Consider the following 12,732-nt stretch of genomic DNA (forward strand, 5'->3'; position numbering starts at 1 on the left):
TCCGCAGTCAGATCTCAGTGAGCTCCGCAAGATCCGACCTCATCTCCAGTTTCTCAGGCTCCTCCTCCTCCTCTGGCAATGACAGTCGGCATGGAGCAGTTTGACCTGCTGGTTCAGCAGGTCAGAGGCCTCATCAAAGTAGTGCAGGACATGCAGCAGCAGCAGCAACAGCCGCAGGCGTCAGTATGGTTGGAAAGAGCATCGTCAGAGTTCTAAAATCTGGTGGTAGGGTGGGCCACTTGGGCCAGTCACCTTGTCTTCCTCAGAAAGGGGAATCCGAGGGTGGAGAGCCCTCAGTCTGATCACAATTCCACCCCCGGAGGATCCCTACCTCCATTCTGTCAGAAGACCCTCGAGACTCACAGTCGAGAGGACCTCCTAGATCAAAGCTCCAAGAGATGAACCGACGGATCGAAGAGCTCCACCATGCTCCCCCTGCTTATGGTGAGGACATCTGTACTGACCCTCCTTTCTCTCAAATAATCATGCAGGAACCGATCCTGCCAAACTTCAAGCTCTCCCAATTCGAAAGCTACGATGGGACCTCAGATCCGGTTGACCACCTGGAGGCCTTCCGGACAATGATGCTGCTCCATGGCGCACCAGACGCCATTCTGTGTCGAGCTTTCCCATTTACCTTGAAGGGAGCAGCAAGGAACTGGTACTCGATGCTGAAGTCGGGTACTATCTTTTTCTTTGATCAAATGAGCCACCAGTTTGCGGCTCATTTTGTTAGCAGTCGGCATCTCCGAAGAGGTTCGGAGTCCCTTATCAACATCAAGTAGAAGGAGGAAGAATCCATCCGAACCTATGTCAATCGATTTAACGCCACCACATTGGAGGTCCGAAATTTGGACCAATCGATTGCAATGGCCATCCTAAAGAGCGATCTTCAAGAGAATGATCTTCTGTTCTTCCTAGAAAAGAAGTATCCCGGGGACTTCGCTGATTTGCTAGCTCGGGCCGAAGGATATGCCCGAGCAGAAGAAGCCTTCAAGTTGAAGGATGAGGACGTCGCGAAGGAGCGACAGACAGGTGGCTCCAGCAAGCCCGCAGCTGAAAAAGGGCCAAGTGAAGCTCGACCATGTTCTTGAACTTCTCCCGGACACAGGCATGTCCGGACTCCTCCCCGAGCTCGTAAGTAGAGGAGCCCAAACCGTAGAGTTTGAGGGGCTCTCTCCCAAGAAGATTCTACAGCTACGCCCCTCTCAATGCTCCAAAAGCTCAGGTGCTGATGGAGGTTAGAAAGTAGCTGCCGAGATCGAAAAGGATGCACTCACACCCCGAGAAGCACAACCCAAACAAATTCTGCCTCTATCATCGTGACCACGGCCATGACACGGAAGAGTATATTCAGCTCCAAGATGAAATCGAGGACCTCGAGCTACGAGCTTCTCACTTTCATGGATGCGTTCTCCGGCTATAATCAAATCAGGATGGCGTCAGAGGATGAAGAAAAAATTACTTTTATTACTAACCGTGGCCTTTATTGTTACAGGATCATGCCTTTTGACCTAAAAAATGCAGGGGCGACCTATCAACGACTGGTAAACAAGATCTTCAAAAAGCAGATCGGTCGCAACATGGAGGTCTACGTGGACGATATGCTCGTAAAAAGCAAATCCTTGATGAACCACGTCGCCGACCTTGAGGAGACCTTCAGTACCCTCTGAAAATATAAGATGAAGCTGAACCCAGCCAAGTGTGCTTTTGGAGTAGCCTCAGAAAAATTTCTGGGCTTTATGGTATCAGGGTGCGGGATCGAAGCAAATCTGAAAAAGATTCGCGCCATCCAGAAAATGACCGCCCCGAAGTCAATAAAAAAAGTTCAACGCCTTACTGGGAGAGTGGCGACTCTAAATTGCTTTGTCTCAAAATTGACCGAGCGGTGCCTACCTTTCTTTCAGACCCTCAAGCAGTCGAAGAACTTCAGTTGGACCGTTGGATGTCAACAAGCATTCGAAGAACTGAAGAACTACCTCAGCTCATCTCCACTATTGACAAAGCTCGAGCCTGAAGAGGCATTGTTCCTGTACCTGACGGTCTCCCCTGTGGCCCTCGCAGCAGTTCTGATTAAAGAAGAAGCAAAAATTCAACGGCCGATCTACTACATAAGCCGAGTATTGAGGGATGCCGAAACTAGATATACTAAGTTAGAGAAACTAACTTACGCCTTATTGATTACAGCTCGAAGGCTCCGACCTTACTTTCAAGGACACACCATAATACTGCTCACCGACCAGCCGATCAAGGTGGTTCTGCATCGAGCAGATGCCTCTGGGAGGATAGCGAAGTGGGCAGTCAAGCCCATGGAGTTCGACATCGACTATCGACCTCGACCTACGATAAAAGCCCAGATATTAGCGGACTTCATGGTGGAATGCACTATCCCGGAAGAGGCCGAACTTGGACGAGATGAAGCCGACAGCCCAGGACTCCAGCCGAACTCCCCTGAAGAAAGAACAGATCTCCCTGATGGTTTTTGGGCCCTCTACGTGGATGGTTCCTCCAACATGTCAGGCGCAGGCGTGGGCCTAATCTTGGTCAATCCAGATGAAATTATCGCAGAGTATGTGCTACGCTTCGAATTTCCTGCGATAAATAACAGAGCAAAATATGAAGCTCTGATTGCAGGACTGAGGATCGCCAAAGAATTAGAAGTAGATCGGCTTCAAGCCTATAATGATTCTTAATTAGTAGTGGGACAAGTCAGCAAAAATTATGAAGCTCGGGAGAATAGTATGGCCAAGTATCTCGAAAAGGTGAAGGAGATCATCCCTACCTTCGGTAGCTTTGACATCAGGCAGATCCCAAGAGCAGAAAATACCAGAGCCGACCTTCTCTCCAAGTTGGCTACACCGGCTCCGACTGAACTGCCTAAGGAAGTCTTCTTCGAAGTTCTGAAGCACCCAAGTACGAAAGAATCACAGCTTGTGATGGAGATCAGTCATGAACCCAGTTGGATCGACCCACTGGTTGCATACCTCAAGGATGGAGTTCTTCCTCCTGATGCAAAAGAAGCTCGAAAGCTTAAGAACCAGGCCTCTCGATATATCCTTTACGAAGGCAAGCTATACAAAAGGTCGTACTCTTTGCCCCTCCTGAAATGTCTCCGGTCTTCTGAAGCCGACTTCGCCTTGAGGGAGGTACATAAGGGAGTCTATGAAAGTCACCTGGGGGTCAGATCTTTATCTCACAAGCTACTCCGACAAGGCTATTACTGGCCTACCATGTACCACAACTCCATCGAATATGTCAGAAGATGTGATCGATATCAGAGATATGCAAATATACAAAGGCAACCTGCCTCCGAACTTACACCATTGAGCGCCCTATGACCGTTTGCGCAATGGGGGATGGATATCCTCAGACCTTTTCTCATGGCATCCGGGCAGTGGAAGTTCCTCCTAGTAGTAATAGACTACTTCACCAAGTGGATCGAAGCTGAACCTTTGGCAAAAATCATAGAAGCTAAAGTGCAGGACTTCATCTGGAAGTCAATTGTCTGTAGGTTTGATTTATGCAGAACCCTTATTACTGATAATGGGCGGCAATTTGCTGGAGCAAGATTTGCTGAATTTTGTGAGGACCTAAATATCTCCCATAACTTCACTTCGGTAGCCCATCCGCAGGCAAACGATGAGGCCGAGGTGACTAACAGGACTCTGTTGCAAGGTATCAAGGCGAGACTTGAAAAAACAAAGGAAACTTAGGCAGATGAGCTTTATCATGTGTTATGGACATACCGAACTACTCAGAGATTGCCCACAGGAGAGACCCCCTTTGCCTTAGCCTCGGGATAGAAGCCGTGATCTCGATCGAACTCAAGCTTCCGTCGGCATGAGTTGTGGCATTCGACGAGCAGTACAATCCACAAGATCTCAAGGCCAACCTCAACTTGTTAGAAGAAAAGCGGGAGATAGCTCGAGTTCGAATAGCGGCTTACAAGCAGAAAGTAGCTTGCTACTACAATTCTCGGGTCAAAAGCAAAGCCTTCAGAGCAGGAGATCTGGTACTTCGGTGAGCCGCTGTCTCACAACCTCAGAATCAAGAAAAACTTATCCCGAACTGGGAAGGCCTGTATGAAGTCAAGGAGGTAGTCCGGCCCGAAACATACTATCTAAAAGAGCTCGGAGGAGCAGAGCTTCCGCGACCATGAAAATCGAAAAATCTACGAATGTATTACCAATAGCTTAGCCTTAAATAAAAATTTTATATTTGCATATTTTTTCTTTTAGCAAGAGCTTATAACGACAGAAAGTAACTCCTTCATACAATCGAAATTAAGCATGTTAGGAACAGGAGGAAAACCTCATCCTAACATGAGCAAAGTCGAAGGTCCGGTTACTTAAAGATCGGATGGGGGGAGAGGCCGTTGCAGCGGCCCTTATGTGCCCCCACCGCCTTGTTAAAAACAGGAGGAGAACCTCATCCTAACATGAGCAAAGTCAAAGGCCCGATTACTTAAAGACCGGATGGGGGGAGAGGCCCTTGCAACGGCCCTTATGTGCCCCCACAGCCTTGTTAGGAATAGGAGGAGAACCTCGTCCTAATATGAGCAAAGTCGAAGGCCCGATTACTTAAAGACCAGATGGGGGGAGAGGCCCTTGCAGCGGTCCTTATGTGCCCCCACCGCCTTGTTAGGAATAGAAGGAGAACCTCATCCTAACATGAGCAAAGTCGAAGGCCCGGTTACTTAAAGACTGGACGGGGGGAGAGGCCCTTGCAACGGCCCTTATGTGCCCCCACAGTCTTGTTAGGAACGGAAGGAGGACCTCATCCTAGCATGAGCTGAAATTGACTATGTCGGGGACAGGAAGAAAATCTCGCCCTAACACAAACAAAGATCCAGTTGATCAGAATCAGATGAGGAGAAAAACCTTCTCAGTGGCTCCTCTACATTCCCACAACCCCGCTAAGAGCAGAGGAAAAACCCTTGCCTAAAGGAAAAATCCTCATCCAAATAAAAAGAAAATGGGAGATAAGAAGGGAAGGCGACGAACTACACTAGCTATAAGCGAAAAATAAACTACGTCAAAGACACGAGGGACCTCATCTCAACGAGGAAGGATATTCCTATCAAAAATCCTCAGTCGCTAAGAGGGAACTCAACGCAGGCTGAGGAGAAATAGATAAAAGAAGTTCAGTAAACGACAACTCAATACAAGAATGGACAAGGTAATGAAATTTTTTTTTTTCATTTCATTAGTGAAGTGTACATTACAAAGTCTTGAAGGCCAAAAAAGAGAAACGACAAGAAAAGAAAAAGAATACATGGAAGGATGAAAGATAAAAAAAAAGGGGGCTCTAAGGAAGCCCAGCTTCTTCCGACTTTGAGCTCTCGGTTCTGGTCCTTATTAGGGATTGCTTTAAGTTTTTGACTTCTTCCTCTAGTTCCATCTTTCTCAGCAACATATCCTGATACATCTGGTGGAACTGTCAGCTCTCGCCCTTCGACTCTCGAAGCCTCTTCCTCAGGACCTCGGACTCCGTCTCGGCATCTTTGACCACCTACTGTCCGTGGACCAGCTGAATCTTCAGCCGCTGCAGTTCGGCCTCCTCCCACCCAAGGGCCACAGACAGTTCTGCCATGGTCCCCCTCAAGGAGCGGAGCTTGTCGGAGCCTTGTGCAGAGGCGAGCTGGACTCTCTCAGACAACTGCCTCTGAAAGCAGGCAACTTCGTCAGTCACTGTCTGGAGCTTCCTTCGGTAGTCCTCTACCTGTTCGCACCAACTGACTCGATAGGTATTGTAGTTTGCCTCGACGTCCTGCAGCTGCTTTTGAAGGTCGGAGAACTTCTTCGATCAGTCTCGATCGTGGTCGGCTTAGATTGTGAGCCAGGATGAGCTCCCTTCCAACTGACCGATCTTCTCCCGTGCGGCCACCAACTCGACTTCAAGGGAGCTGATCTTGGAAGCCTGAGTCCAAGATCGATCGCTGGCACATTTTTGGAGTTCCTCAAGCTCTGTCATGAAGTCGGCCTTCCTTCGGGTATATTCCATGAGACCCTTTCTGTGGAGGTCCTGAAAGCGAACAGCCTCCGTAGTGACTTTCGAATGGCTCTTCCTCAGTCGGTGAAGTTCATCTTTCAGCTTCTTTGATTTTTTCGTCAACTGATGAACTTCCCTTTTGAGGTCTCGAATCATCGACTTCAGAGGAATCCCCTGTGGCAGGGGAAGAGTTTCGACAGGGCACTGTCGTTAGGAGACAAAAGTGCCACGACTCAAATTAGTACAAGAAGACAAAAGAGAAGAAAAAAATGCAGAAGAAAAAAAAAGGAGGCTCTCTGTAAGGAAGAATCCGATTTCATTGATTAGATAATCTTTAAGTACAAGAGAATGAAGAAAAATCACCATAAAGGAAAAATACAAAATTAGAGGTTTCGAACCTCTGGGGCAGAAGTGAAGGGGCTCGACATCCCCGGAAGGTCGGTTGCGGTGGCCGCAGCGGTCGAAGAGGTCCCGACTGGAGGAGGACCGACAGCGACTTCGGAAGGTTCGGCTTCATCGTCGGATGCTTCATCCAGGAAGCCAAGGTCCAGCTCGAGATACTTTCCAGCCACCTTCTCTTGGCAGAGTTCGAAACCCTTGATGAAGGTGTCCTAGCCGAACTGGACCTGTAGATCCTCCATTTCGGAGGAGGCCTTAAACTCCTCCACTGCTCGGGCCCCTACCTCCGAGATCAGGGATGGGATCCGCACTTTCAGCTCGAAAACCTGCACCTTCAGTTTAGAGACCTCGGTCTCTGCCTTCTTTTTCTCCTCCTCCAGGGCAGTCCTCAGATCGGACGAGGTTTGTCTCTCCTTCTGCAGTGCCTCCTGGAGACCTATGACCTCGACGATCTTCTCCTCGAGGCGGGCGGCCTCGGCTAGGCGACCTTCCTCCACCCGAGCTGCCTCCCTCTTGGCGATCTTCGCCGCCTCGACGTTGGCGACAAGCTGGTGCCCAATCTGCAAGAGAGGTCGGAGAGTCAATATAAAGGCTAAGGAGTAAATTGAGTAAAAAAATAAGAAGGAGAAAAAAGTGAATTAACCTACTTCGAGGAAAGATCCCAGAGAGTCCCAGACCCGCAGCTCGAGATTAGCGAGGATGATCCTCTGGACGACCTCGGGCAGAATGCACCCTTCGACCAACCTCTTTATTAAATCTCTGTTGTTGAAGGAATTTTCTCTCAGGTCTTCCTCAGAGCTGTCGGCCCCCTCGACGGCCGCCTTGCGGCTGCGGCTCTTGTGGACCAGGGTCTTCTTTCTCCTCCTCCCTTCGGCCCCGGGTGCCCCCTCGGGACGAGCCTCTAGAGCGAGATCCTCGATCGGGGGGCTCTGTGAAGAGGTTCGGGGGACTTCGACTTCGACATCGGAAGGGACGTCGACGGCCACAGCCACCCAAGCAGGCGTGGTCGAGCTCGTCTCTCCCGTCCCGGCTCTCTTCGCCGACCTCAAAGTCGAGGCATCTTTTCTCTTGTGGGTCTTGAGACCCTGGGCTAACCTCTGAGCCACGCCTGCGTCCATGTCTGCAATAAAAAAAGACCAACACGGCTCAGAGATGGAATAATAGAAAGGGGAAGCAGCAAAAAAAAAAAAAATGGTACCGACAGGGTTAAGAGGACTCAGACCAACATTGAATAAGAGTTGTTCCTTCAGAAGTTCGGAGAGGAGGGGGGCTTGATAGGCCTCGAGCTTTTTGGAGGCTTCAAGGTTGTCCCTTTTCAGGCTAGAAGCCCAACGGACGGAATCCCTCAGAGAGCCCCAAGGGGGTAATCCTAGCTCCAAGGTCGGGCATCGCATATAGAAGAACCTCTCCTTCCAATTGTGGATAGAAGAGGGGGTGCCTTTCAGCAATCCCTTTCTACCGAACTGGGGGGAGAAGTACCATCAGTCCTTTATCGAGGGATGATGCTTGAAGGTATAGAAATTCCTAAACAAAGAAAGAGTCGGCCGAACTTCAACTAAACTACAAAGAGAAAGAAATCCTATCAAAAACCTAAAGGAGTTCGGCGCTACTGAGACTAGAGAAATGTTCAGAAAACGAAAGAGAGCGACGACAAAAGACGGAAGTGAAAGCCGAAGTCCGGCACGGAAGGCCTCCTGGTACAGACAGAAGCAGTCGAGAGGAGGAGCTCTAGCCCGGTCAGTTGGCCCGAGAAGATCTAGCTCGTACTCTGGAGGAACTCCATACTGAATCCTTATCAGTGAGAGTTCATCTGGAGTCAAAAAGCTGGGGATGGTGTCCGGCGCAAAGACCAGACGAGATTCGGTCCTAACTACGGATTCGTCTACGGTACAAGGACTTTGGGAAACTGGAACTGACGAACTCTTAGAACCGCTAGAAGAGGAGATATCGAAAGATATTTTGGATCAAATGGAAGCCACAAAAATGGCAAACAAGCTCTTGAGGAAGCTAAACGAATGGAAAACGAAGAAGAAAGAACAAAAAAATGGCAAGAAGTTCCGGAACTAACCTAGGTAGGCCCGAGGAGTGCAGGAAGACGGTAAGGACGATGGAAGTCAACCCAAAGGATGCCTAAGGTCGAGAAGGATGCTAAAGGAAGCTGGAGCTCTCGGGGAAGAGAAGGGGATTGAGGGATTCTCTCAAGCAAAGTGAAACCCCTGAAGGAGGAGGATGTGTTTAAATAGACCCCAGGGTCCGGTGCAATAATAATTGCGGATCTTCTCTGGCCAATCTACACTCACCGCGTGTCTCACTCACCAAGGCAGACGGCTGAAAATGATTGACAGCTGACAAAATTATTATTGCGCTGTACCTAGAGCCATGCCCCAGCAGGAATTTTGAAAAAATCTTTTCGGATTGCTTTGATTTGAAAAGACTCCGGCACCAGCGCGCCAAACGCCAAAATATCCGACAACTATCGAGTGTGAAAATCGAGGGGGGCAACTTCGGCTGTGAGAATTTCTCTGTACTTCTTTCATTCGGAACCCGAACTCAAAAGTAGGGGGACTGGTGTTGGGTATAAAATATCTCCAGCCGAAGTTTGTAAAAGACCGACCCTTCCAGAACTTTTTCGGCTTCTGACCTTGTGTGGCGTCTCTCTGAACCCCCTCGACCATCCGAGCTTTCATAATACCGTCCGAACTTCTCCGACAATGAGCTTCTCCATTCATCTACCGGGCCGCTCCAAAAGCTCTCTGGGCTTCACTATCAGTCGATCTTCTACAGTGATCAACTATTCTCTGAATCTCTTCCAGACTTCTTTCAGCCACGGACGATCCTACTCCGAACTTCTTTCGAACTTCGTCAATATCTGAGCTTATCCAACAACGAGATTTCTATAGTAACCAGACTCCATCCAAGTTTCTACGATGATCGATCGCCTTCCGGATTCCACCCGAGCTCCTGCGAGAGCCGAACTTCTACAGCAAGCAGTCTACTCTAAACTTCTACTGCAAACGATGGACTTTAGCCGAGCTTCTTCAAAGCTGGATCCCAGTCGAGCTCCTACAATGGATGGATCCTAGATGAGCTTCTACAATGGGATAAGCTCCACCGGCCAGGTCACTACTCCGAGCTCCCACGACAATCGATCTTTGACCGAGCTTCTACAATAAGCGGTCTTCTTTCAGCCTTCTACAAGAATCGAACTCCGTCCGAACTTCCATAGTGGATGAATTTTGGGTGAGCTTCTACAACAGACGGGCTCCAGCAGCTGAATTTCTACAACAGTCGATCGCCTCCGATGTCTGCCGAACCTCCCCAGCCATCAACCTTCAATAGCGTCAGTCGGACTTCAACAATGCCATCCAGACTTCCACAGGATCTCCAGACTCCTCCAGTGGACGAACCTCCCCAATGCCATCCGAAGTCCACCACCGACCGACCCTCTGCCAGATTCTTCATGAAACCGAACTTCTCTAACAGAAAGTCTCCGTCCGAGCTTCTACAGTAGATGGTTCCCACTTGCAGCATCAGTGCTCTAGGCACCCAACAACAGTAGACCCGTCACAACCTCGAAAACATCCGAGCTTCTCCTAGATCGATGAGATAAAGAGCCATTCTGCTCCATCAGACATCCCAGCCAAGCACCAACCGACAGATCCGAACTCTTTGGCATGTCACGACAATGGCCACTACCCTACTCCACTCTCTGCAATGGATTCCGCATGGCTCCACCACTCTCTGGAAAGTCACGACAACAGACACCACTCCACTCTCCGGACTCCACCACTCTCTGGCAAGTCGCGACAACGGACACCACTCCACTCTCCGTAACAAACTCCACGTGGTCCTGAACGGCCCCTGACGCCACTACTCTCCGTAACAAACTCCGTGTGGCTCTGAGCGGCCCACTACCAGGCAGTTACAGATGTCGCTGTCAATCAGTTGCGCTCTCCGTCTATAAAAAGAGACCCCCAGATATGTTCTTCTCTAAGCTCTAAACTCTATCTTGAAACTCTGCTAAAATTCTCACTCGAGCACTCCATTTCTGTTGAAGCAGAGTACTGACTTGAGCATCGGAGGGTCTTGCCGGAGCACCCCCAACTCCGATTTAGACTTTCCTTGCAGGTCCCGACGACGGCCGTGGTCATCTCAGCTCCAGCTTCTCCGACTTCGACAAAATTCTGCACCAACAAAAAGAAAAAAAAAAGAGACTCTCTCTCTCTTCCATCTTCTACTCATTCGATCGGATCGGTCTAGATCTTAAAGAAAAAAAATATATTTTTGAAACCAGTCCAAACCTTAAGGCAAAATGAAGAAAAAATATATAGTTTTATCAGATCAAACCGAATCTTAAAGCAAAAGAGAAAAAAAAAGATATTTTTGAAACCAGTCTAAATCTTAAAGCAGAACAAAAAAAATAGTTTTGAAACCTCCCATATGCTACATGTGTAGCCATATATTCTTTACCACAATGCCCAGTTTTGGTGCCATGGTGCAACCATAATTCTAGATATAGATAATTATAGTACAGGTGGGTCTCTCTTCCTTTCTCTCGAAAAATTTTAATATTCTATATCCTTGCAGATTGATTGGTTCTGAAACCTTAATTGTAGATCGACTGGTATTATAATTGCACTATTTTGTTATTTTTTCAATGTTGTTGGTTCTTAATAATACCATTATGTGTGTAGTATACTTATTTTATTATTTATTCAATGTTATTGGTTGTTGATTAGATGGAATGTCACTATTTCATATTGACACTATTAATTTTTTTAATAAAAAAATTAGTATTAATTTTCTTGCACATTATCAAAAACAACGGATATAGATTTATTTCGATGTGCAAGACTTAGAAGATGGCTAATATTGTTATAGAAAAAGAGTAAAAATCTTAATAATGTTGAGACATAATCGAAAACTTTTGATTTTATTTGTGATGCTAACTATACTTCGAGGTCGGAGCTATTTGCATCTTTCTCTGATATAGATAATACTTTATTGAGATATATTTTCTAAAATATCTGAGACTGACTAATTTTTCTAAACACTATCAAAAATATCTAACTTGATTTTTGGTGGTGGAAAAATTTTTTAATTATGAGTTTAGAAATTGTAAGTTCGATAATTTGGAGATGATAAGTACTTTTACTATTCCCATGGCAGCTATGGATTTATCTTGGTATGCAAGACTTAGAAAATACTTAATATTGTCAAAGAAAAGGAATATAGATCTTAATATTGTTAGAACACAATCAGAGATTGTTAGAGGTTAGTATTTATTTTCTCATATTATTTTCTATCATTATATTTGATCAACAAATATGGTTATTTTTTTAAGTCAAATCTCATATATATTATTTTTAGAAAGATTTACTCAATCTTGGGATTTTGATAAGCCTGACTATGTATATGAACAATGTGGTGCTATTATGTGGTATGAAGAGAGGACAATAAAATCTAGAAAATCTTCAAATATTAAATTCTCTCTATGTTGTTCAGATGGTAGAATGAAGTTATTACTTTTCAAAAATGTACGTCAGGTACTTGATGAACTACTTGCTTATGATGGTGGTTAGAGATCAGTAAAATTCTAAAAAAATATAAAAATATATAATTTAATTTTTTTTTACTTCAATGGGAGAAAATATTAATAACTCTATTGATTATGGTTCTGACTCTTATATCTTTCATTTGAATAGCCAAAACCATCATATGATTGAGTCATTATTATCTATTGAGAGTAACGAGCCTAAATTTGTTTAGTTATATATTTATGATGCTGATAATGAAGTTTTTAATAGAGTTAGTTGTTTGGAAATGAATTGTGGGTCAAATTCTCTAGATCCTAATATCGTGAGAGATTTAGTACAGATGTTAGACAATTACAATCTTTTGATCCGAGCTTTCCAAATGGCACGTGATAGATTTCAAGAATCTAATATCACTAAGGTCAGACTTCGACTTTTGAGTGATAAAAATATGAATACTAGATAGTATAATAGCCCTTCATGTTCTGAGGTTACTGCTTTAATAGTTGGTGATTTTGATATGCATTCTTCTGGCCATGATTTTATTATTGAATACCAAGCTAATGGTTTATATTATATTAGTGAACTACATCTCAGATTTATGGCAATGTGGTATTCATTACTTTTTTCATATGGTGAAGATGGTTTCCATATTGATATTATAAGAAGAAGTGTCACTGGAAAACAATAGCAAAAACATCAAAGTATAAGTATAAAAGAATTTTATGTTTATCGATTATAATATCGAGCATTTGAAGATCATATATTATTACGGAGAGATAGACTATTTTAGCAATATATTGTTGAT

Source organism: Elaeis guineensis, chromosome 6 (genome assembly GCF_000442705.2).
Source record: "Elaeis guineensis isolate ETL-2024a chromosome 6, EG11, whole genome shotgun sequence".
Classification (NCBI taxonomy): Eukaryota; Viridiplantae; Streptophyta; class Magnoliopsida; order Arecales; family Arecaceae; genus Elaeis; species Elaeis guineensis.